The following is a 27,126-nucleotide window of genomic DNA, read 5'->3' as shown; positions in this document are numbered from 1 at the left end:
AGAACTCAAGAACACCGTTTTTGGTGGGATATTTAGGAGCAAACGCTATGGGAACTATAGCCAAGCTATTGGAGAATGAGCAACAGATTCCAAACACTGTTTAAAAATGTCATTGGGATATTTAGAGGATTTTATTAGCAAAGCTCTGGAGAAATAAACACACTGCTGAGCCAACTCTGCCATTCATCTTCTGCTCAGAGATAACACTAAGAGAAAGTGTCCTGCACACTCTCCCCCCTACTTTTAAGCAGCTTGTTGGGTTTTAATGATGGGCTTAGCGTGCTTGGTGGGTAAGAAAAATGACCACCCACCCACCAACAACTCAATCACCTTTGCAGCCTGGTCAGAGGGCAGCTGGGTTACTCTCTGGCTATGGGAGAGTGATTCAGGCACAACTTGGAGAGATGGGAAAAGCCAATCCTGAGACTTGTTTTGCTGTTGACCAACTTCAAATACAAAAAGAAGCACATGTGCACAGCAGACCTTGAGAAACACACCAGGAAACAGGCCCACAGGGCCATGTGCTTCACGTTCCCTTAAACCAGGGGTTCCCAACCAGGGGTGCGAGACAATATTCCAGAGGGTGCGAAGACTTGGGTTTTCAAATTTATTGTGTATATGCATAATTCATTGGCGTTATTTCGAACTTTTGTAAGGGGTACGAGAATATATCAGAAGCATTCTAGGGGTGCAGGGTATAGAAAAGGTTGGGAGCCACTGCCTTAAACCAAAGCCCATTTAGTTACTCTTCATAAAGCACGTGCATGGATTGTAGCACTGACAAATCATGAGGGTGAAGGTTCGTTCTCCGAACTTGTGGATTGGTTTCCGAACGTTTCATTACAAGGCTAGGTAACATCTTCAGTGGAATTTAGGGGGTGATAGTGTCAGTGTTCTTCTGTTGATAAGGGCTTCAGGTTGTTTTCCTCGTGTTTCCTTTCTTAAGTAGAATTCTAATTTTACCTCCATCTGGTTGGGCAAGGGGTTCTCTCTCTGAAAAATAGTTTGCAATAGTGGCAAATATCCGTAGCTCAGGTAGAAGATGAGGGCGAAGGTTCATTCTCCGAGCTTGTGGGTTAGTTTCCAAATGTTTTGTTACCAGGCTGGGTAACATCTTCAGCAGAGTTTAGGAGATGTCAGTGTCAGTGTTCTTCTGTTTATAAACCTTCACCTTCATCCCATACCCGAGCTAAAGATATTCGCCACTACTGCAAACTGACAAATAATATTTGATGAATTTGGCTGGGTTAACATGAGGTATGCAAGCATAAATGCTGTGGTTCATGCATACTACTAAACAATAAGCCATAGTTTACAAGCCACCAATGGTTGACTTTAATAAAATAGCCTGTTTCGTACATAGTGCTAGGCCGTGATATTTAATTTGTTCCATACTGCAAAATTTGTTTGGTGCACACAGTTATGAAGTAACTTCCCGATTGGCTGGATTTACACTTGATGCTATGTTATGGCTTAATTGGGGTTTTGTGAATAAACCATAATTGACTGGGTTTACATCAATCTAAACCATCCAAACCACATTTTGGCTTAGCATAGCATTTGGACCAGGGATAAAAAAGTATGCTATTATACTACAAAGGACATTGAATATCTATACTGTGAATTCAATATAAAATTTCAGTCTTCCTAATTATTCCTACATCTCTTTCCTTGATATCTATTGTAAAGTTTCTGATTCAATGTGACATGTCTCACATAAAAAAAAGACTATATGTTTTCCTGAAATAATTTTGTTAGATATTTTGCTAACATTTATAAACAGGTTGCCGCTGTTGAGAGTTTCTCTTTACTTTCAGGATTTTAATTACACTCTTCTCAAATATTTTCTCCAAGTTTATATCAGCTCAAGTGCTAGGAAGCATTTTTTACATTTCCTTTGCCCAACTAGCATCTATTAAAAGAAATAAAGTCCTTCTTGCCAAATGCTGTTCCCAGATTTAATTTCTAAAACAAGATCTGCCTTTCTGAACATCTATCAATCAATTAAGATGAGAATTTGCAAACCAAGTAGAAGTAAGCGTTGGTGACTTCAACCCTATGTTTAATTACAATTACTTCCAAGTAAAAATGTCTTGGATTCAGTTGTATAATCGGTTCTCCAAGTCAACATATAACAGCATACAATGCCTTATAACATAAACTTAACTATGCTGACTCAGAAATAAACTTTATTTCAATGGAATTTACTTCTAAATATATTTGGATTGCAGCCGTAAAGAGGCAGGACTGATGTCTTTCTTCAAACTTGTGTGGATAGATGGATAAATGATAGATAGATAGATAGATAGATAGATAGATAGATAGATAGATAGATAGATAGATAGATAGATAGATAGATAGATAGGCAGGCAGGCAGGCAGGCAGGCAGGCAGGCAGGCAGACAACTGGCCCATCTTTATTGTTTTTATAAATATCTCAAAGTGGCGAACATATCTAACATACCTTTTCCACACAACAATGATTCTACGAGGTTGAAGGAGAGAGAGTAACTGGCCCTCAAATTCACCCAACTGGCTTTAATGCCTAAGGCAGGACTAGAAGTCACATTCTCCTGGTTTCTAGCCTGTTGCCTTCACCACTAGACCAAACTGGCTGGCTAGACAGACAAAGACAGGCAGAGAGACAATAATGATAGATAGATAGATAGATAGATAGATAGATAGATAGATAGATAGATAGATAGATAGATAGATAGACAGACAGACAGACAGACAGATGCATAGATAGATTAAATGGAAGTAATGTTCATTTAAAATTGATACTTGTTTTGTTCAAGATGACAAGAGCTTGTAGCATCCAGTCCTGATCCAAGTTCAGTAACACATGAATTGCTCTCTCTTTAGCAAGATTCCATCACCCGGTCTCCCTGAACAGATACTACTCCAACCTAGCATGCAGTCCAAACAGCTCAAGTTTCACTCATGATCAACAAAACACAGCTAGTAGTATAATGTTATTTTGCAATATGGAGAACAAGCACAAATAACCCCACAGATGTTGTCCTCAAAAGAGAAAACTAAGGCTTGCTTAACTGAAAAAACACAGCTAACTATTTCCAGGCTACATTTTACAGAGTTTAATATACATTTAGTACAGGCTAATATTATATAGCAGACATCAAATGCCACCTTAAATAATTAACATAATAATCAAATAGTTATCTCGTTACATGAAATCATGCTTTGGATAAAATAAAAATGGTTGGATTAACATAATGCATAATATACTAAGGCTAGGCCATCAATGTATATATCAATTAGTGTCGTAAGATATAGCTTATTCACCTATGTTAATAAGTCAATCAAACTCTACTTTTAAAGCCCTGATGATTAGAATCACACAATATATTAAACCCAAACCAAATATACCTTACAATTTAATATAAGGTATGAGTGCATATTCAATAGATCTGGGTCATCTTTTAAAGACCATAAACCCAAAAAGCTCTCAAAGATTTATTTTCTCAAACAGAACATTGATTCTCCTTTTTTTTTTTTTGCCAACTTAATATGCCTATGTGTAAGAATTTCATGCTAGGTACCATGAACGAGGCTGTTCTCCATATAGTAGTTTGGCAAGTTCAAAACTCACTCAACGATAAACTCCAACATTGTTTATGACTGGGCATTCTTCATATCTGTTCCATTTTCACTATGATTGCTAAGTTGCTGTTCACTTGTGGAGGACCAAATTTTCATCACCACTACTTTACAACAGCATTCAAACCCAAATCATGGCAATTTAAGCAGCATTTAAAGCTCGTTTATATATGCGACAGTAATAAGTGGAGACATTCCTCTCCATCTTGCTTTATATAAACTTCAAGTCCCAATTCTAGTTGTTCTTTCTGAAAAATCCCTTCTGCCCTTCTTCCTCTATAGTACCTTACACAGTAGCCAAGCCAAAATTGATGTCCAGCTAGGGCTGGTCACAACAGAAGTTGGCTGACCTGGGCACCTCTTCCTGTCTGAAGATCTGATGGATAACCACTAAGGTCAGGGATCAAGCTCCCTATTGACTTCAAGAGAAGCAAAATGTCACTCTTACCAACACTTCACTCCCTGTAGCCATATCTACTAACTCTTAAGCTATCAGAAAAAGACACCTAATAGTATGGAAGACTAAAGCAAAGAACTCTATGGCTAGATTCACATATCAGGTTAAGCCATAAAATGGTTTGCTTGGTTTGGGCTTTCCATGTTGTATGAACCCATCAATTATTAATATTATAGGGATGGCTGAAGTCCACACATCTGAAAATGACTAAGGCTGGGAAACACTGTCCTAGAGAGAAGTTAGGTTAGCTTAGATCAATTGCACATGAGACTAGCAAACAATGCATTTGATCGTAAAGACTGGCATGCTGGCAGCAGAATTCTGGGAGTCCGATAAGTTCACAAGTCTTAGAGTTGGCAAGGTTGAACACTCCTGACCTTGAGGGTCCCCCATCATCTGTATCCTTCCATGAAGGAGATGGGCTGATTCAAAATGAGAGAGAGAGGGAGGGAAAGGGAGAGGAAGAGGGTGAGGGTGAGAGAGAGAGAGAGAGAGAGGGAGAGAGAGAGAGAGAGAGAGAGAGAGAGAGAGAGTGTCTTGTGTGGGGATTTACCACAGTGAAAGCCTCCAACCAGAAGCATATTGCCTCACCTCACCTTGAAAAATATTGTCCAGGTAAAAAATATTATCCATGTTAAGATCTGTGGGGGGGGGGGTTAGGGCTGAAGATGGTAAGGAGGGAGAAAGGACATTTGAGCAAATGAACCGAGCTGTGCCCCCCCTCCAATTCCATTTATTTAGGCAGGATTCGCTGAAATTTGTCTGCACTTTTGAACTGTTTTCACAAAGGCCTAACTCTCACTCCCACGCAGGAAACATGAGCCAATATGGGCCTGTTTCAATTAGGGCTCTCAGCATTCACACAGTTAGGAGAGGGAGGTGGGAGTAAGGGAGGTGGAGGAGCATCCAGATGTTCATTTAAAAAAAAAGAAGTGGGTACATTTATATACACCCCCACACACAGAGAGAATATCAAGGATTGCCTTTGCACTGTTTAAATGTCCCCCGTTGAAGCTTGCTAACTTTCCCTACTAGATCCACTTCTGTGCACCTTGGGTGGCAACTTAAATACACACAACAGAAGACTTTTTTCTGTCACTATGTGCAGCATTCATAGAATCATAATCATATGGTTGGAAGGGATCTTGGAGGTCTTTCTAGTCCAACCCTCTACCCAAAGCAGGAGTCATTATTCCTTCCCGGGCAAATAGTTACCCAATCTTTTCTTGGAAACCTCCAGTGATGGAGCATATACCCAGACAACATTGCAATCTTTTTCAATCACAAACAGATTTAATTGTGCCCAACAATTGAAACAAATAGAGCTGGAAGGGACCTTGGAGGTCTTCTAGTCCAGCCCCCTGCTCAAGCAGGAGGTCCTATACCATCTCAGTCAGATGATTGTCCAGTCTCCTTTTAAAAACTTCCAGCGATGGAGTGCCCATGATTTCTGGTGGCAAGCTGTTCCACTGGTTGATTGTCCTCACTGTCAGGAAGCTTCTCTTTAATTCCAGGTTGCTTCTCTCTTTGATCAGTTTCCAACCATTGTTTCTCGTCCTTCCCTCTGGTGCTCAGGTGAATAACCTGACCCCCTCTTCCTTGTGGCAGCCCCTCAGATACTGGAATACTGCTATCATGTCTCCCCTATTTCTTCTTTTCTTTAGACTAGCCAAATCCAAGTTCCGCAGTTCGTACACTTTGGTCTCCAGGCCTTTGATCATCTTAGTTGCTCTTCTCTGAATTTGGGTTACTCAAAATACAAACCACCCCACTGTTTCAACCAAGTGTTATTTTCTTTATGAACCTGTATTTCCACTGTATTTCATTCAGTGTTCAAAACAATCCTGTGGTTAAACTGAAAAGGAGAAGGGGTATCTAAAGCTATTCACAAGTAGCTTCATTGTAGCACATTGGGTTGTCTAAGCTATTGCTTCTTTCAGCAAGGTGTGATAAATAATCCACAAGTGTCTGGGTTTGCGTAGTACATCAGCCATACATCCTGGTTTACAAACCACATTGGGTGGTTCTCCACAAAATGCTAAACCAGAACAATGTGCTTTATGGCTTAATGTAAGATCTAATGACTGACAGTTGTACTACTAACTCCCGTGAATGTCCTCGTACATTTGGTGTTCTATTGTAGCCATGATGTTCTTCTAAAAATATGAGTATTTCATGCATTTAGAAATCCATCATTATGGAAAACAGCAAAGAGCAGGTCATTTTTCACCTGGGCTGCAGAGGGGAACTTTGAGGACGAATTCATGTACAGTATTGCTCCCGAGCTACAAAAACATTTATTATTTAGCAACAGCAAATCAAGTGATCATTCTGGGCAATGTTTCACTTTCAAATTCCATGGTGTTTAGAAGCAAGTTCCATAAGGATTACTGTTCAGTGATTTAATTTCAACTAATCTGATTTGAAGATTTAGTGTCAATGGGCAACTAACTCAACAGAAGTATTGTCAAGCCTGCATGTTTCTATTAGCATCTTTCACCTGGGTGTTAATTGAAAAAAATTAAGCCAATACCTTATTATCAATATGATACAACACTGTGGAAAAAAAATACAGAAGAAGGATAGTATCACACATGATTAAACATTTCGCCATAATCATGACCATATAACAAGAAAAATGGGGGGGGGGAACTAGGAAATTCATTTCTTCAATTTTGAAATACTTATTCTCTATACATAGGTTTTTTTTTTTAAAAAAAAAGAATAGCATCTCTGAAGATTAGATGAATATTATTAAAGTAAACATCTTTAGGAGCTCCAAATTAATCTATTAAGGTCCAAAGCAGTTTGCATGCAAAATACATCTTTGATCTCTTCTAACAGAAGGTGTCCTTCTACCATTTTTTTGCAGCTGGCAAATGATCCAGCCTTCCCTTCCCTTATGCCAGGGAAAAACTTGGCTCTTTTATGACTTGTGGACTTCAACTCCCAGAATTCCTAAATCAGGCACGCTGGCTTAAGCAATGTGTGATTTGGTATGGGATGTGAAAAGGTATAGGTTGCTTCACTTTGTTGTTGTTAGTTGTGAAGTCATGCCCGACCCATCACGACCCCATGGACAACATTCCTCCAGGCCTTCCTGTCCTCTACCATCTTCTGGAGTCCATTTAAGCTCATGCCTACTGCTTCAGTGACTCCATCCAACCACCTCATTCTCTGTCGTCCCTTTCTTCTATTGCCCTTAATATTTCCCAGCATTAGGCCCTTCTCCAGGGAGTCCTTCCTTCTCATTAGGTGGCCAAAGAACTTGAGTTTCAACTTCAGGATATGGCCTTCTAAAGAGCAGTCGGGGTTGATCTCCTCCAGGACTGACTGGTTTGATTGCCTTGCAGTCCAGAGGACTCGCAGGAGTCTTCTCCAGCACCATAGTTCAAAGGCCACCATTCTTTTGTGCTCAGCCTTTCTTATGGTCCAACTTTCACAGCCATACATTGCAACTGGGAAAAACCATGATTGGAAGCCACACTGGCTGGCTTTATATCTCCAAAGTCAAAATCGAATAAATCATATGATGGTTTATTTTTCAGTGTAAACTAGGCCTTTTTCTTGATTCAGTAAGCCAGGGGTAAACCATGTCTGGTAACCCTTAGCACCATGTGCAAACCATAATTGTGGGAAGAAGGATCAGTGCTAACTATCTGTGGTTCTTCTTAGCACTAACACAGTCAATGGCATTTGCCAAATTTACTTAAAGCCATCATTACACTTTCAAGTTGTTCTAAGGATGGGCAGTTTTTCTTGAAATTCCGGGTACTTGCGTATCAAGTCATTCTTGGTATAAACTTCAAACTTCCACCGTCTCCTTTCTCCACCTCCACCCAACTTCCCATAAGATAACTTGCTCTAATCCTCACTCTAAACTTTGCCAAAGAGCTATAATCCTTCCCCAAAGAATAAACTGAAAAGGAAGAAGGAATGATCAGCTAAACTTGTCACAGATTCCAAGGGCAGACTGAAAGGAGGATAAATGTAAATAAGACTCAAGAAGGAAATAGGATACATTAGACACCAAACAATCCTTTTAGAAGACAAGGCTTTTGAACTGTAGGGCGAATATTGCCCCTCAGCAAAACCCCAGAAGTGGTTTAACTTCCATGATTCCTTTAAAAAAAAAACACGGGCTGAATTGTTTCACTGGGGAACTGGAGAAACTGCTGCAGAAATGGCCTCCCAGATGGTTAGACTAACAGGAAGGGTCACAGCAGCTTGGGAACTGCAGCTCTCCAACTTGTGCTGTGGTAGCCAGAAACCACCCAAAGGGTTTAGCTCTGCCAGAACACCAGCTCATCTGGCGTCAGGTCACTTGGTGGTTACAGAGAAATAGAAGAGGCCAAGCATATTACATGTCCGAAGGAGATACAAAGAAAAACCAGGTTCTTAATTAGTTATCAAGAAGCCAGCAGTGCAAAACTGGTATTAACTTATTGTAGATTTGTTTCTAATTCTTAAATTAGAATACTGTCAGAATACTGTCATATTCCCAATCCTGAAACATTCCCTTGCATATTCTTATTAACAGTAGAATGGAAGGATTGGACAAGGAAAATAGAGGTATTGGGTAAATAAATCGTGCACACAAACTTGGGTTTTCTTCTTTTCCCCTTCCAATTCATATTTCAGTTTAACGAGCCATTCTGAGTGTGAGACTAAGCCATAGACAAAATTACAAACAAAGTAGGTAAGGATAATCATACAGTTTGACCCAGTCAAATGCTTTACACTAATCAGAAGTTCTCTCCCATATCAATAGAGATGAGTTCACGTATGTTAAGTTATCATGTCATTTGTTTGATCTGAGATTCAAAACAAAATGCCAGCCCTGAGCATCCTTTTATTTAAAATGCCTCCAGGTACCACACAGTTCCTTGGATATCCTTACAAGTTAAAAATCCACCAGCTATATAAAGGATTAAATGAAAAGGAGAAGAGGATGGTTAAGATTAGAGAGAATGACAAGGAAGAACCTCACCCAGTTTGTGGTTAATGAGTAGTGTGACACACTCCGCAACAACCTTCCATGGAATAGGAAAGCTCTTCCCATTGCATTCATTTTATGAGAAGTGCCTACAACCTGCTCTCAAAATTCCTGATGGTCTCAGGGTCCAAACCCTTTACTGACTAACAAGACCTACCCATTTTTAAATGAAGTCCTTGCTCCTCTTGCTGTAAAATTCTCAAGTCATTCATTCATTCATCCATTCTAAGAGGAAATTCCTAGCTCTGGTTTGACTGGAAGCCAAGATCTTCCCATCTCTCTTTCCTCCCTTATTTAAGCAACTGGCCTTGAGCAAAGTCCATTCCTGCCCCTTGCCAGACAGATGGGAACCACATGGTGAGCAGTAGCTTAGGACAAGATGACATGGATCACAGGCATTCTTTGGCCTGGACAGGCAGCAGTTACCCTCCCAGGGAAAGAATCCAGTGGTCACAACCATCGGGTCTTCCCTGTCTAGAAGCCAGGAGAATGTGACCATAACCACAGTATAAGAAGGCACTGCCAGGAAGGCACATTCACATTTAACACCAGGATATTTGCTTACACATTTATACGTGCAACTGCATTTATTCCAATAATGGAAAGAATCACAGCAGAGACTAGAAAAGGGAAGGAATTGGGTGAAGAAAATTATTTTATGCCTAGTTAGACTTTTAAGCCCCTTTCATAATTGCAGTTGCCACTCCTTCACAACAGTTCTCTGAGGACACTTCAAGCAAGATAAATTGATTGTTCCAAGGTACTCGAATAGTTTCTTAACTGAGTGGGAGTCTAAATCTGAGCTGCTCCAACCTTAATTTAAAAACACCCCTAGCAAGGAAGATTTAAGTTCAGAAATGTCAGAAGCTGATCCCCATTTGGAAATGGACTGTCAACAATCAAGCAGTTTTTGTTTGCTTACCTGGAGCTTTTGATTCAATTTTAAGGCAAATCATCCCGCCTGATCTGGATGATCAATGCTTGACGGGAATTCTGAAATTCATAGTCCCTAAAAACTTGGAAAGCACCAGGTTGGGCAAAGCCCTTGTACAGACTATGTGATTCATTACTTCCAAGTCCATAGGGGAGGAGCTGGCACTTGTTTCTCTCCTGGCAAGTGAGTTAAAAGAAAAATGGATATGCAAGGAATGAAAAAGTGAAAATAAAGCAAAATTTAAAACAAAAAGGAGGGGGGGAAGTAACATGGAGAAAGCAAGAAGCATAGGAAGCTAAGAAGGAAAAGTGAAAACTACCTAAACAGACTAAGGAAATAAGAGTTAAGATTAGATGATAGACAGAGAGAGAGAGAGAAAGAGAGAGAGAATGGATCAATATACAGAAAATGGAAAGAGATAGAGAGAATTGATGGCTAAACAGAAGATGGATAGATGGATTAAATGATGATAGATAGATAGATAGATAGATAGATAGATAGATAGATAGATAGACAGACAGACAGACAGACAGACAGACAGACAGATAGGAGAGAGAGAGGGATGGATGGATGGATGGATGGATGGATGGATGGATGGATGGATGGATGGGTGGATGGGTGGGTGGATTACTTCCAGGTAGGCACCATGACTCAAATAATTTGGATGTTGCATTACTTATTCAGGAAAAACAATTTTTCAAGCCAAGTCAGGTGCTGTTCTGCTTGAATTGCCTAGGCTATTCCCAGACCATCGATCCATAAGCACTGCCAGGAATGTGGAGGAGAACCTTATTCTTGTTCTACTTTGGGGGACAGCTATCTCTCAGCAGCGTTCAAACAAGCAAGGAGGTCATTACAGAGCGGGCTGTGAGCAATCCCACATGTTTTGGGACACAGTGTGAGAAGAAGAAGGGTTTCCCTTTCCTTCTCCTCTGCACCCCCCCCTCAAAGCAAAGAAGAGGGGAAAGAAAACAAACCTTAAAACTCCCCGGCCCTGCCAATCTGTATTGCTAGTCTTTGGGTCACTGGTTCCACTGTGTTGAAAAGTCTGCGCAACAGGGGAAAGTCTGGGCTAGGAGTTCTCACAGCCGCCTTGGCTGGCTTCAGTTCCCCAGCGGTTGAGAAACTAAGAACCTCGTAAAGAGCTCTGACGAAAGCAGACACATGGTGAGAAGGAGGGAGGGGGTCTTCATGACCGCAAGGAAAATCTCTCTTTTGAGAACAGACATGTTTTTCTTCCAAGAGATGTCATGAGATCTTTTCTCCTCCTTAGAATTTCCTCTGCCTGGCTCCTGCTGGCTGATGCAAATGGATTCAAAAGGGCAGCGGGCCCAGCCCTCCAGATGAGTAAGTAAACTGACATGGGGAGTGGAGCTGGAGTAGGAAGGGGGAGGGAAGGAGGAGATGAAAGGCAGGCAGAGAGGGCCTTTGACTGAGTCTCCCGCATGCCTGGTGCATGCAGTCAGAGCAGAAGGCTTGGACTCGGCTTGACAAAAAAACGGGGACTGAGTCAGCCGGTTAGTAAACACTGCATTTGCCCACATGTGGCTGGCAGCTACACCTGTGCAAAAGGAGATGGGATAGCTCCAATTCTCGAGCCCGCCAACTCTTAATCGAAAAGATGGAGAGCAATGCTTTGAAATAAGCGTGCAACGAACTCCAGAAAGGAATTTCAAGAAAAGCAGGAAAAAAAGACACAGACATGAAAAAAAAGGGGGGGGCCTTTGCCAGGATCGTAGCATTGCTGACCAAATCAGATGCCTCTGGAATCCCACAAGGACAGCATCTGCAAATTCTGCATGAAATGAATCTATTAAGAAAGCTTAAATTCTGCAACTTTCCCATGCTGTTTAAGCAGGCACTCCAATGTGCGTTTATCCTACTTGGTTCAAACTGGCACCTACATCTCTACCATTATGCTTATGACAAAGAGTGGGAGGGAAAGGCTTCTAAACAGCCATTAAGCCTAATACAGTGGTTTTATTGATTATTCATTTGATTTTTATCCTGCCTTTTTTTACTTCATCAGTAACTCAAGGCGGTGAATATACATATTGTGCTCTTTCCATCTCCTATTTCCCCACAACAACAATCCTATGAGGTGGGTTGGGCTAAAAGAGAGCCCAAACTTTCATGCTGAGGGTGGGACTAGAACTCACAGTCTCCTGGTGATTGGCCAGTTTTTGTGCCTAAAGCAGGATTAGAACTCACAATCTTCTGGTTTCCTGCCCAGCAACTTCACCACTATAACAAACTGGCTCTTCATTCTCTCGACTTTAATCTGTTTCCTACATTAGGTTCACAGATTGCAAGCCACCCAATCCTTGGCTTGAATTTAAGTCACACATGTATGTATGTACGTATGTGTGTATGTATGTATAGATTTATATGACTGCCCAACTCATATATGTTACTCTGGGCCAAGTACAACATTAAAAAGTCAACAATATAAAACCTTAGAAATTACACACACACATGCACACCCTGAGGCAATGACAAATAAAAACAAACAAACCACTTGATCAGCTCTGATTCAACCTGGTGTTTTCAGGTCCACTGACAAAACCATGTCTTTAGGATCTTCCAGAAAAATAGCCAACTTATTTCTGGGAGAATAATGTTTCAAAGAGAGGGAGTCACTGCAGAGAAGGCCCTTCTTCTAGATCCCATCAAATCTATTTTTTAATAGATGGATTCTAAAACATAACCTGCCTTCCCACTTAAATGACACAGGTAGATGTAACTGGGGAGAGGTAGTCAGTAGCTTAGTACTTATTCATTCATTCATTTGTTCGTTCATTCCTTTATTTATTCATCAAATATGTTTAGCCATCCATTTCACCAAAAGAAGAAGAAGAAGAAGAAGCAATTCTGGGCAGCGTGCAACAATAAAACAACAAATATAAAAACAACAGATATAAAACTCCACATTAAAAGGTAAACTTAGAAACAAATTTGAACACAGCCAATCGGGACTTAATTAATAATGTATGGCTTTGTGCAGTTTGTGTATTCAATCCTATAATTTAGTTTTCTCCTTCTTAAGGGAGTGTTCTGCAACTTGGTACAGACTGCAACTGCTAGACTTCCCAGCTAGGAAAGGAATTCTGTAGATTCAATTCATCTTGAGAGAACTGGACCATGTAAGCGCCTGCTGAGACCTGATTTTCCCACCAAAGGGCTGTGATGGTGGCTTATTCCCAGGATTTCTTTGTCTGAAACAACAACCTACCCGCTAATATTTCAACCTCCGACTTGTTTATAGGATGGATGGATGAATCAGCACTTGGAATGGACAGAGAAGAAAGCAATGCAGAACTTTGGCATAATGAGGGGATCTTATTCCGGTTCAACATTTAAAAGTTCATGGAAACAATAGCAGGTGTCTTTGTCTGTACAGTTAAACATCCAAAATATAAGTATGTACTAACTGACTAATGAGGCTGAGATGTCAAGGAGTGACTAGGGAAATTTGCTCATTAAGCATTTGCAAATTACTTTTGTCTGCAAAGAGAACTTATAAAAGGGAAAGGAATCACGGCTCAGTCTTAAAGATCTTGCTTTGCATGAAAACACTCCCAAATCTGATTAAATTCTAAACGTGTTGAAACTTTTAATTCCGTAACTTATGTGTACTAGGTGTACACATAAACTACTCTCCAAAGGATAATCATTTACAATTACTCTGTAAATGAGCAATCACATTGGGTGATTTACAGCAGGGGTCCCCAACCCCCCCCCCCGGTCCGTGGACTGGTATCAGGCCACAGTATGCCAGCAACCAGTGCGCACAAACAAGCAAAGCCCCATCCGTGGGATGCAGGCAGCACACAAAACCACGCACTTTCTGGTCCGTAGGAAAACCTTTGTCCACGGAACCAGTCCCTGATGCCCAAAAAGTTGGGGACCTCTGATTTACAGTGCACACTAAGTCAAAAGAAAATAGAGCCTCACTATGATTTAATACAGTGTATGAAATCAGCCAGTGTGTTGCAAAAGTTTTTAGCCTGATTTCTACTTCCTGAAAAATATAAGATCAGCTTGTATTATATTATCAGACTAGAGCCCAAAATGAAGACAGCCTTTTCTTCCTCCCAATGACCAACCAAATACCTTTGGGGTGGTCACAAATGGTAGAGTAGTTGGTGATATGCCACCCCTGCTTGGAGACAATATGAAGTCTTCAAGGCCAGTAGCTCTTAATACATCTGGCATCCATGAATTTATCCAATCCCTTTCAAAGCCAGCCAAGTTAGTGGCCATCCCCATGCTTTGTGGTTTCTACAAGTGATTCTGTACTATACAAATAACTAATTTCTAAACTTCTTTCTAATCAGTTTCACTGGATAGCTGGGGGCCCTAATGCTTTGAGAACAGGCAGAAACAACTCTCTGTGTACATTTTCTCCCTGCTATGCATGGTTTTTTTTTTTTCCTTTATGACTCCCGTTGGCTTCCCCCCCCTTTTTTTTTCCCAAGATAAGGTATTTCCAACATTTTAGTTTTACATAATTTCAATAGGGACATACAATAAGATTTGTACAAGAACATTACTATTTTGGTATTTTGGTTTTCAATCTCATTCCTAGCATGGAATTTGCCTTTTTCAAAATCTGCTGCACATTAAGTTACACCTTAATTGACCTACCCACTATATCTTTTTTTTTTTAGTTAGTTAACGACTGCTCAGCCCTGATCATTTGATTGACAATTGTCCCAATTTAGAAACCTTTATGGAGCTTCCAGAAATAGGGGTTCCTTGGTGCTCTCTGAGCTTGGCTGTTTTCTTGCAGACAGTTCATTACCCAAATTAGGTAACATCGTCAATGCTAATGATGTTACCTAGTTTGGGTAATGACATGTCTGCAAAAAAAAAAAAAAAGAAGAACTAAGTTCAGAGAGTATCAAGCAACTCTCATTTCAGCCCTGAGCTAGGAATATTCTCCTTTATTGGAAATAGAAATATTTTGGGTATTTATCATCTTGGATAACTCTGAATCATCTGTAAACTCAGCCAGTTTATAGTCTGTTTATATCAGGGGTGTCAAACTCAATTTCATTGAGGGCCGCATCAGCCTTGTGGTTGCGCTCGGGGGGGCAGGTGGGTGTGGCCAGAGTGGGTGCAGCCACTGGGTGGGGCATGGATGGAGTGGGTGTGGCCTACTGGGTGGGTGTGGCCAGCTCTACATCGTTCGCGTCAAGGGTGCCTATGGGGGCCTGGGCAGGAGTGGGACAGATCTGAGGGTCTCTGGCAAAAGGGGGTGGGACCAGGGCAGGCGCCAAGGCATGGTGCATTTCTTCATTCCTCACAAAGGGTGACACCTCCCCAGCATTCACCAAGGGGGCGGGCGGCAGGGGCTGGTTCCTCGCTGTTTCTGGACGGCCTTGTGGAGCTAAGACTGAATGCATTTCAGCATAGATGGCCACCACAAAATTGTACATTGGCTCCCAGCTGGCCTGGGCCAGGGCCAAGGCAGCGGGGGCCGTTCCCTCACTGTTCCCAGGATGGCTTCGAGGACCACATGAAACCACTTTGCGGGCCGCATCCGGCCCCTGGGCCTTGTGTTTGACATGTCTGGTTTATATCAACTTCCTAAGGAGGAAGTTTCAAAGCATTTGTCCCAACCCAGATCCCACTTCTTAGTTTCCCACCTCCCTCGTTAAAAAAAAAATCCCCATTAATTTTGATCCACACTTTTTCTGTTTCTTAACCAATTAGTAATTCATAAAATCAGGATAAGGAACTTTGTCCAAGGCTCTTTGAAAATCCAAGTAAACAACATGGAGAGTGGGATTTCCATCCATGACACTCCCAAATAAAAGAAACCTCTTTAAAGGCCTGGTGAGGCAATATTCACCTTTGCCATGCTATTTTTGCTCCAGGAAGGTTTATTACTGTGGTCTCTTAAATTGTTTTGCTTATTGGGATTCCTTATCTTTCTGGACCTAATCCACATCACTATCTCTAAGAAACGATGAAGCTGCAGCCTTTAAGAGCCCCGTTCCATAATCTTCAGCAACAGAGTCTTTAGCTGTGGGATTATGAGGAAAATGTCTATGCAGATTCTCAGTCATCCAGGTCATGGTTGTCCCAAAGGTGCTTTTTCAAAAGGCAACTGGACTTTCTTTTTCTTCGGCTCTGAAGATGTTTCTTGGGTGAGAAGCAAAATATCTTCAAGGAGAAACAAAGGAAGTTCAGTTGCCTTTTGAAAACGCATCTTTGAGACATTATGGGGAGAACTAAAGAGCAAGACATCTGAAAGACACCAATTTAGAGAAAATTACAGTAGGATAAGAATGCTCAGAATAAAGGCTGAAGGTACCTTAGAGATCCCTCCAATCCCCTACCAAGACAGAACTTGGCCTTTTTATGACTTGTGGACTTCAACTCCAAGAATTCCTCAGCCAGGCACACGTGGCTGCCCTATACCATCTCGGACAAATGGTTGTCCAAACCTTTTTTTGAAAACCTCCAGCTGTAGAGCATCCACAACTCTGGGAAGCCAGCTGTTCAATTGATCAATGATTCTCACGACAAAATTTACAATATTAGAGAAGATCTTGGCTTTGCCTATACACAAATGCCTTCAGCAATGGCCAAGCTGGTCTGGAGTGAATTTTCTACAATATCACCAAATCTACAATAACAGATCTTTCCTTCCTGAGCAAGGAGACGACAGTGGAGTCAATCTCAGCATTTTGTGCTGCACAGTAGACATTAAAAAAAAAAAAAAAAGATCTTTTCTCCCCCCAAGTTTTTCAGATATAAAAATGAAACAGAAGTAAAGAGTGTGAGAGACAGAAAATGTGTGTTCTCCCAAAGCATAATTCAATATTCAAATAAAGGACCATGATAAGCTTCAAAGACTGGATTCTATTTTTATCACCATAACTGAAGAAGCTGTGGGGGAAAAAATACATAAAATGTTTCTTGATTTTTCCCTCCATTTCCAGTTTGGATTCTGCCTGTGTCTTCATGTGAGCCAAATATTTTAATTACTACTACTATTAGTTATTTGACAGCCTTACTCCATCCGTCTTAGTAGCTGTAGACATAATTTGCCCTTCTCTTTGTCCTCACAATAAGCCTATATGATAGGCTAGTCAGAAATAAGGACTTCTCTATCCCTTGAAGTTTGCAAATTGGCTCAGATCTCATTCGTATTATCAGTCAAGGCTGGGTCATAGTCTGAATGCTAGAGCAATTCAATTTTCTGAATTCATTTGGGGGAAAGTAGTCTTGTACGCGGACAAAAATTATTCTAAATTGTTGAATGCATTTGGTTGGAGTCGTCCGCTTTGATCTGAATATTCCGTCTGGAGATTTGGACAGTAATCTATAGATTTCTGTAAAAATACCCCAGAAAACTGAATCCCCAAAGCAGGTTCAAACTGAACACTTTAATCAAAGCTTTCTTTAGCCATACTATCTCTGCCACTATCCTGTAATTTGTTACATTTTCATTTCATTTGTTTAGAAACCTGGATTGTTTAGAAATGAACATGTTTCTAAAGGCTAGGATTTACTTTTATTCCGCTAATCGCTGCAAAGGCATTTTTTTTACAAAAAAAATCAGTGTAACTTAAAGAAAACAGCTTTAATCCTCCCGTTTCTGTTTTTCATTACAATTGTTCACAGCAGGGACCACCAACCTCTAAAGCAGTTTTGATTATACACGCTACCATTCTATGTTACATCTATATTTGCATACATTTCTCTAGTTAAAAGGGGTCACAGTGTTACTCCCTAGAGATTTGTCCAAATAAGAACTCAGATAAAGTTAACAACTGTGATGAAATAGGATCTGATTCATCTGAGAAAAATGGGCAATCCAATCCACGCTTAGGCTAACCTATCTTGTACAACTGTAACAAAGCCTGCTTATTATGCTCATATGTCGCAGTGGTCATAACATGGGTTGGTCAGGTGACCAACTCAATTTTATGATCTTTTTTTGGTGGTCATTAAGCAAATGTGGTGGTTGTATAGCAAACGCCACAGTCATTAAGCGGATCAATATTTCCCAAGGATGTGATTTTGCAGAAACTGAAAATGTTGAGTTTTTGGCAGACCCATTGTAGAGTAGAGTAGAGCAGAGCAGAACAGAATAGAATAGAATAAAGCTGGAAGGGACCTTGGAGGTCTTCTAGTCCAGCCCCATGCTCAAGCAGGAGAAACTATACCATCTCAGACAATGAATATCTAGTCTCTTCTTTAAAATCTCCAGTGATGGAGCACCCGCCATTTCTGGGCGTAAGCTGTTCCACTGGTTGACAGCGAGGACAATCAACCAGTGGAACAGCTTACCCCTCAGAAATTGTGGGGGTAAAATTGTAAAATGTGGTGACATGACCGTGGGCTACAGACTTAAATGCAGCCATGTTTCAGAGAGTCTAAACTTCAGTCACATGACTGCAGAAGGGTCCTGACTATCAGAACTTAAAATCTGGGACCCCTTTTTTCGTGTCAGTCACAACTTTGAGTGGTTGCTAAGCAACTGGTCATAAGTCAAGAACTTCCTCTAGGCAGAAAATAAGTGTAAAAGGGCTATATACTGTAGGACTCAATACTCTTTTTAAACCAGAGTTCACTCAACCCACAAAGTCAGAAGCCATGATTTATAGATCCCATATATCATCATGCTAGGTCAAAGTCAAACAAACCACAGGTTGGTTAGATAGATAATAGATCAGAGAAGCTAAATAATAGTGATAATGTAAATTATTACAACTGATCATATTGTCTCAGTCCAGGAAAATAGTCCTGACTTTTTCCATAAGTCAGGAAAAAGTATGGTTTGAGAAGAACAGTTCAAATTGCATGAATTAAGAGGCTTAAACTCCAGCCCAAAGGAACATTGGCTGTCCCTCATTTGAACTGCCAACAGTTTGGAGAATGGTATGATATTAAGGAAACATCTCTAATTAACAATAAATTGACATGCCACCCATCTCATGAACCTCACTGTTTATCTGGGACAGCATCCCGGGGGGGATACAGATTTGAATTTGCTTTGCCTCTGTGAAGAATCGTGTCCACAGCCCAGCGAACAACAAAATTCCCAACTAGATATAAAACACAAATCAAAAACTGAAGCTATTTGAAAAACTACCTGAGCAGGAACTATGTAATACAATATATAGACAACCATAACTGGAAAAGCAAAACTAAGGGAGAAATATGATTATGATTTATCACTTGTTGCTTGAATGTACACTGAGAGCTTATGCACTGGAGATAAATTCCTTGTGTGTCTAATCATACTTGGCCAATAAATAATTCTATTCTAAGGGAGAAATAACCTAAAGTAACAACAACAACAAAAACCCTCTCAGACCAGAGTAAATTAACTTTCTTAATCTTCTTTATTCATACCTAAACTGTTAACCATGGAGAGGAAAAACTCAGCCCAATGTGATCGTTTATCTGAAATTAAGCCTAACTAAGCTTGATGCGGTTAACTGCTTCCCTTGCCAAGTATTTGGCCCACCTGGAAAAAATCTGGGAAACAACATCATAAATATTTATTATTTAGTTCACAATATTTGGACTAAGGATGCAAGCATAGTCAAATGCCAAAGCTCGGAGAAATCATTTGATTTGCACGACAGACCAATTTAACTTGATATCTGCTCAGAGAGGATACAATAAACAAGATAAAAAAATAACCAAGCAAGAATCAGCTTTGTTTAAAAAAATATAAGACAAACTAACAAAGATTAAACATGATTCTCTTTTACTAAAGAACTGATGATGGCCCCACATGTTACTAACATGCCGAAACTTTGTGTGGATATCTGCCTAGCTTTGGAGGAACTGAATGGTTGAATTTCTTAAACTAAAACATATATATTTCCTATGTAGCCACACAATCTTCTACAGGTTTGCTCAGAAATAATGTCTGCAAAAATCTATGAGAATTGAATTGGAGGTTGAATTCTTCTGTCTCCAAACAAGAGCAAAGCTACTAAGCATTTAATGCCTCCAAAAGGCCACACTGCATATAACGTTCATAAGTCCTGAAGCTATTGTGGTTTGTTTGTTTTTTAAAAAAAAAAACAGAACTAGATATTAGTCCTTTAACTAGCAATATTATTGATTATTTTATCTTGTAGGTTTTGAGTTCTGGCAAAATAGCTGAGACAATTTATTCTTCTCAGGTTTTTTCCTATTACCATTCCACTTGTTTGTTCTCAAAATAATTTTGCTAAGAATAGTGGCCTGTTTATTTTCCTCTTCCATTGGTCTTTTTTTCTTTTGTGTTATGCCTTTCAAATCAAAGATTATTCTGTTTTTTAAAAATCTTTTTGTGTTAATTATTCAGAAGTTGTTGTTTTTTTAAATCTGTATAGCAGGCAACAAATGCTTCAAACAAAAGGCAACAAATACTGCATTGTAAAGCTCTACTAGATATTACAATCATTACAATAATGGCCAAAATTGTGGAAACCTTTTGGGAAAAGTGTACATTTGAGGTTTGATGGCTAATAACACCACTTTTTTGGGGGGAGTAGTACCATAAAATTATATATCAATGGAAAGATAATTTAATCAAGAAGGTAATGGAACAAAGTTTGTTCAATTATCTGTACTATATTCTGTGAAAAATTATAGCCAAATAACCAGAAAAAGGAAGCACAACTTGCTTAGGTTGATATCGGGTAGCTTTCCTTCATCTGATTGTAGCCAATGAGCATGAGTGTTTAGAGAGTCAATCAGGTGTCATCTTGTTTTGGCAATGAGCCAATCAGATCACAGTAAGATTCAGTTATTGATGTGATGCATTGAAGCTGAGAGGAGGACATTTGTCAGTGTGTTGTTATGTGATCACTATCAAGTTGGTTGGGTTTTTTTGTGTTCTTTCATTTAGTGAGCTTGTACAATGTAGTAAGATTAAAGTAATGGTGCAAAGAGTTGTCTGGTCACCCAGAAAGCGATGTAAAATAGTAATATTAGAAGGCTACAGTTATAAAGAAATTAGAAGAAAAATTGGTGGAAACTTAACCAAAGGTGGCATTTCTACTGTACACTTTTCCCAAAAGGTTTCCACAATTTTGGCCACTACTGTAGAGAGCAAATAGCAAGTTTGCTAAGAGCATCATCAGAAGGACATTCTTCCACTGAAACTGCTGGATCCAGTGGTTAAATACTCGTACACAACAGAGAGCAATATGTTCAACTTTATCTTGAATAGAATAGAGCTGGAAGGAACCTTGGAGGTCTTCTAGTCCAACCCCCTGCTCAATGAAAGGTGCTGCTCAGTTAGAAATCTTTAGGAAGAACAACTGCTCAGAGCTAACAGACATCTTTTGAAAGCAGAAAACCTCAGATTCACTCCTGGGTATATATATCCAAATAAAAATATCAGACAGAAGCTGAAAAGTTAAGATTGCCACTAAATTCTCAGAGGTGTCCATCAGAGTAGATCACACTGCCATAGGTGGCACTCCCCAGATGTTAGAATGGAGCCCGACTCCAAAAACCCATCACAAATATCCCACTATTAGTTATACATTTGAAAATGTGTGCCTTTAAGTCAGTTTTGACTCCTGGTGAATGCTTGGAAAAGTCATTTCAGTTTTTATGGCCACATTTTCAAATGCAACTTCCTGGTCCCTTCTTCCTGAGTTTGAAAGACTATGCCTGGCCCAAAGTCATCCAGCTAGCTTTGTGCTTCAGAGGGGTCTAGAACTCACAGCCACCTTGTTGTTAACCTGATATATTAACCGATACATCAAAGTATCTCTCCCTGCTAGTTACATCCATGTTAAATTTAGAAAAGTTTAATACACATACACATGAATTGCAATGAGCTTAATTTACTAAGGCCTTTAGTATATCAGACCAGCCCCCCCCCCCCAAACCTTTGGGCACCAGGGACCGGTTGCATGGAGAGAGGTTTTCTCATGGACCAGCGGGGACGTGGTTTCACATGCTGCCTGCATTCTGCACATGGGGCTTTGCTTGTTTGCGCAGACCATTTTCTGGCATCCCGTGGATCAATGCTGGTCTACAGACCAGGGGTTGGGGAGCCTTGCATCAAACCACTACAACTCTGAAATGTAGTGGAATCCAGGGTGGGGAGGTCAGCAGAACAGGGATTAATATATTGGAGAGCCTGCGGTGTTGCAGGAAAGAGACCCTAGCTGGCTCTTGCACAAGCCACTTGATTTGCAGAAATCACGTTATCCACCCAAGAGGACCACAAGCTACAATGAATGGTTCAAAGCATAGAAACAGAAACTCCTGTGCATTTAACAACTTTCTTCAAGACTTGTAGAGCAAGATGCAGGAGATAAACCACAGATTCAAATGTCTACCTGTTTTGCATGCGAAACTGCCTCTATTGTTAAAAGTTTCTTGAGTCAAGAGCAGATGTTACCCACACACAGTTCCAAAAGTTCAGTTATAATTTTTTTTAAAAAAAAAAAAAAACAACTCTGTTTTTTCTTAAATGAAAGCAGATCTTCTCAAGATGTTAACAGCCACAGGAACTCAATCTCACGTCGGGTCGCTACCTTCCAATTTCAGCAGAAAAGCTGTGGCTTTAATAGAAGTAGGTTGGCTGGTGCTACCATTTCTTCCTAGCACACTTTAAACAAATCATACAATGTGAATGGATCTCAAAGGGTATCTAGACCAACCCTGACTCTTGCAGGAAATCCAAAGTCAAAGAAGATTTATATATAAGATTACCACTGACGTTAAAATATCTATCTTTCCCCAGCCATATAGCGATGTCAGAGATTGTATTAATTAATCAAACTAAGTCAGACTGTTTTAACCATGATCTGTTGAATAAACCATATAAAGTGGGTTCACAGATAATTCTAAGCCATAAACCATGATTTGTAAAGCCCAATGGGTAGGCCCAGAGAATGCATTTACCCTCTGCAAAGTAGATGGTGGTTTTAAAAAACTGATAAACAAATTAAGCTAAAACCAATCAAACCAGATTATGAGTAAGAAGGATAACTTTGTCAAAAGATAACTGCCACCATATGAATCTTCACAAAATATCTTAATTATTTTCCAGCACAATCCAAGCAAAGTTCTCAACAGTTCTAGAAAACGTAGCGGTCCAAGGCAGGGTTGCAAATACAGAAATGTCCATATATTTTTTTTCATTCAACTTGTAAATTCTGTACTTTGGGGAAAATAAGGCAGATTCTTAACGATCCTGCACAAACGTTTCTTGTTTGCACCACTGCGTTTGAAGATCAAAAGACTGACAATCCTTCCTGGGATAAGGATGGCCCTTTTGATAAGCAAATGACAAATCCGCCATTCCAGGGAGATTCTCCTTGATTTGCAAATTTCCTCAAAGAGTTTGGCTGGGATTCTAGACCCCTTTCACACTGAAGGATGGAGATAGTAGATAAAGGAAAAGGTCTGACAACAATAACAATGCTGACCGTTCTTGGAAAAAATGACACTTTCTGAAGCCAAATGGTTCACTGTCTTCCTTCTGTGCTCACATTGATCCACATAAGATTAACCTGTTTTCTCTGCAAGGATCCCATGAGGAAAAGGACACCATTTACATAGCGGGTTAGAGGATCATAACCCTTGAAGTCCCAAAGGTGTTTTTTCAGAAGGCAACTGGACTTTCTTTGTTTTTTCCTTGTTTCACTTCACTTCAGAGTCAGCACTGAAGAAGCTTCTTGGGTGAGAAGCGAATCGTCTTCAAGGAAAAACAAAGTCCAGTTGCCATTTGAAAAAGCACCTTTGGGACAACCATGACCTGGGTGACAGAGAATCTCCACAGACATAAACCTGGGAGGGTTGTCAATAATAGGATTCATTTAGAGCAGGGGTAGGCAACCTTGGCTCTCTTATGACTCGTGGACTTCAACTCCCAGAATTCCTGAGCCAGCATTGCTGGCTCAGGAATTCTGGGAGTTGAAATCCACCAGTCATAAGAGAGCCAAGGTTGCCTACCCCAGGCTTAGAAGAAGAAAAGAAATAAATCAGATTCTCTTTCTTTGAGACTGGCAAACAGGTGGGCAGGGCCACACGTGTCGTGGCCCCATCATCAGACAGATTAAAAGCCAGCAGTTTTGTTGATCTTCAAAAAAAACCAAAACAGTTTAAACCTTTCCGATTTACTTGAACTAATGGAACATGACGATTCTTCTATTTGATAGGCTGCCATAACTGTTGTTGCTATTTCACAACAACGGCTAGTGTTCTCCATCTAGGCTATGATGTCTGTCTCGCTGGAAAGGATTCTCCTATATACAAAACTGGAGAACGAGATATTGTATTGCATTCCTAAAAATCCTGTACAGTTTTTTTAATAAAAATAATAATAATAAAATAACAGGAATTTCCGTGGGATGCCTACTGTTCTAATTAAATAAACAGAAAGCATTGTGTACCACGGGCATAGAAAGGGGGGGAAATACTGGGATGGCTCCTTGTGATGCTACTGTCCCACCCATTGGGAAAAAAACAAACAAATGTGGATCATAAATACCAGTAGTCCTTGATTTACGACCACAATTGAGCCCCAAACCTCTGCTGCTAAGTAACATATTCATTAAGTGAATTTTGCCCCCATTTTACAACCTTTCTTGCCACAGTTGTTAAGTGAATCAGTGTGGCTGTCAAGTTAGTAACAAGGCTGTTAAGTAAATCTTGACTTTGCTTGTCAGAAGGTCGCAAAAGAGGATCACAATGAGACACACACACACACACACACACACACACACACGGGGGATGCTACAACTGTCATAAATATGGACCTAGGTGCCGAGCGCCTAAATTTTGATCATGTGACCGACCACAGGGAGATGCTGCAATGATTGTCGGTATGAAAAACAGCCATAAGTTTTTTTTTTTCAGTGCCGTTGTAAGTGAGGAGGTGATAAGCTGCCTGGGAAAGCCAAGGGAAATCATCAAAACAATTAAAAAACGAAAATTAGAATATTTCGGACATGTGATGCGACACCCAGAAAAATATGGTGTACTCCATTTAATCCTCCAGGGAAAGATTGAAGGCAAACGAGGTCCAGGCAGAAGAAGAACATCGTGGCTTCAAAATCTAAGGGACTGGTTTGGACAAAACTCAGCAGCACTTTTTCGTGCAGACTGCTGATAAATACAGGATCGCCCTCATGATCGCCAATGTCCGATAACGGATATGGCACAAGAAGAAGAAGTTGTTAACTTTGAATGGTCTCTAAATGAACTATTGTAAGTTGAGGACTACTTGTACCCTGAAACACATGCAAAGTACTTCTTTCAATCTTGAGTAACTTTATTACTCCTGTAATAAAGGAGTAATAAAGAATAAAGAATAAAGGAATAAAGACTAAGATTCCCTTCCCTAAGTGATCTCAATGACCAGGCATCCCTTTTTAGATTGGAAATGAGCCTTCCATACACAATCCGTGGAATTGCTGAAAATTCACAATTTTCTGGCCCTTTTCAGGTGAGGGAGATATGGAGAGGGGAATAAAAGCGGTACTGTGGGCTTCATTACATTTGAGAAACAAATAAGCCATTCTCCTAAAATAACCTTTCCTTTCCCTTGGCTAGCAAATCAATAAATTCCCACCCTCTCTCTGTTTCTAATTGTTATCCAGAAGAATCAGAAGTTGATTATCCTACAAGATGGCAAACTCAGCCATGATTCCAGGAAAACAAGTGCAGATCTAAAAATGGAGTAACACAAACACAAGGGCAGGAAAAGTCATCATGAGACCTTCGATGGCCATTGCAGAAATTCGATTTTTCTGCTGTTTCTCCCACCCCACCCTAGATTTTATCTAGTTAACTAGCCAAGTAAATCAGAAGGAGACTGGCTAAGCTGATGCTATTTACAGTCTTGGCAAGATTGGGTCTCAAACTTGGTTCTTGCTCTTTTAATTGGATTTTTTAAAAAAATGTTTGTGAACATATTTGTTCTTCTTTAATGCCTTTTCCTGGGCTGAGGTCCCAAAGACAGGGTGTGCTGACTTAATGAGAGCACTAATAAGATTAAGTCTTCTCCGTTCACATCTTAACATTCTGCTGTATTGCATGTCATGAGGTCACAGTGGCAATGGGTGTTTCATGTAACTGCGGTTTATTGAACAAGCTACACTTGAATGAGTTCACACATCGGGCTGTACCAAAACCAAATAATGCAACCTGTGAATCAAATCTACATAACCCCCCCCCCCCAAAGTTTAAGGAATGTAAATATTCCAGATGGGTCATGAGAGTTGGCTCATCTATGAAGTCAAGCCAAATTAATTATGGCTTATTGATTAAGCCGCTCATGGCTCATATATTAAGCCACAAATCATACTGGGATCAGTTGGTGCAGTGGGTGACACACCAGCATTCGCCAACATTCAAAAACAACTATTCTAGAAGGTGTCTGTCAATAGAAAGACAATATTGCTGGTACGAAGCAGCACATAGCAGATTCTGGGAAGGGTTGGACCAAGGGGGCAATTGCCCCATTTCTCGTGTGCCTTAGGCCAGAAGTCCCCAATCTTTTGCACACCAGGGACCGGTTCTGTGGAGGGAGGTTTTTCCACAGACCGGAGAGTGCATAGTTTTGTGTGCTGCCTGCATCCTGACAAGCTTTGCTTGTTGCTGGCATTCCGCGGCCCGGTACTGGTCCACAGACCGAGGGGGTTGGAGACCCCTGCCTTAGGGGATGGCACCAAATGGCCTTTGTGACTGGCAGTTGTGGTACTAGGCCTAAAATCAAGACCCAGGCCTTCGCTTCAGGCCCAGCCTTGGCACTGTCACCAAGCACCACTCTTCGTGGTGGCCTAGATCAAAGGCCCTCACATTTCTGGCACCAGGGATCGGTTTTGGAAGAAAAACGTGTCTCCCACAGACCAGATTTTGCACACAACCTAGATCCCGCATATGCGCAGATGAAGCTTTGCTCGCTAGCTCACCGCTTGCACGGCCCAGTTCCTAATAGGCCACAAGCCGGTACCAGTCTGAGGCCCAGGGGTTGGGGAACCCTGGCCTAGATGATGAGGGAAGATAGAGAATGGTTTCCATTTGGTTTGTGAGGGATGTGACATGCCAGCAGAGTCAAAGTAGGCATTTTCCTAATTTTTGACACACCAAGGGTTCACCCTCACCACTCTAGCTGTCACCTGAGCTA

At 40.6% G+C, this 27,126-nt stretch overlaps 1 protein-coding gene and 1 long non-coding RNA gene across 3 annotated transcripts in view; one reads left to right on the top strand and one right to left on the bottom strand.

Annotated features, from left to right (window-relative positions):
- The window catches only part of ETS1 (ETS proto-oncogene 1, transcription factor), a 106,119-nt gene that overhangs the window by 26,155 nt on the left and 52,838 nt on the right, over positions 1-27,126 (bottom strand). The window lies entirely within an intron of this gene.
- Positions 11,194-13,547, top strand: LOC120316232. Its single transcript, XR_005558889.1, has 3 exons — positions 11,194-11,354; positions 12,837-12,944; positions 13,054-13,547. It is a non-coding gene; the product is annotated as an uncharacterized LOC120316232 (long non-coding RNA).

Source organism: Crotalus tigris, unplaced genomic scaffold, assembly GCF_016545835.1.
Source record: "Crotalus tigris isolate CLP2741 ecotype Arizona unplaced genomic scaffold, ASM1654583v1 scf7180000019302.1197242, whole genome shotgun sequence".
NCBI lineage: Eukaryota > Metazoa > Chordata > Lepidosauria > Squamata > Viperidae > Crotalus > Crotalus tigris.
The sequence above is the reverse complement of the archived record's forward strand: the minus strand, read 5'-3'. Positions and strand labels throughout refer to the sequence as shown.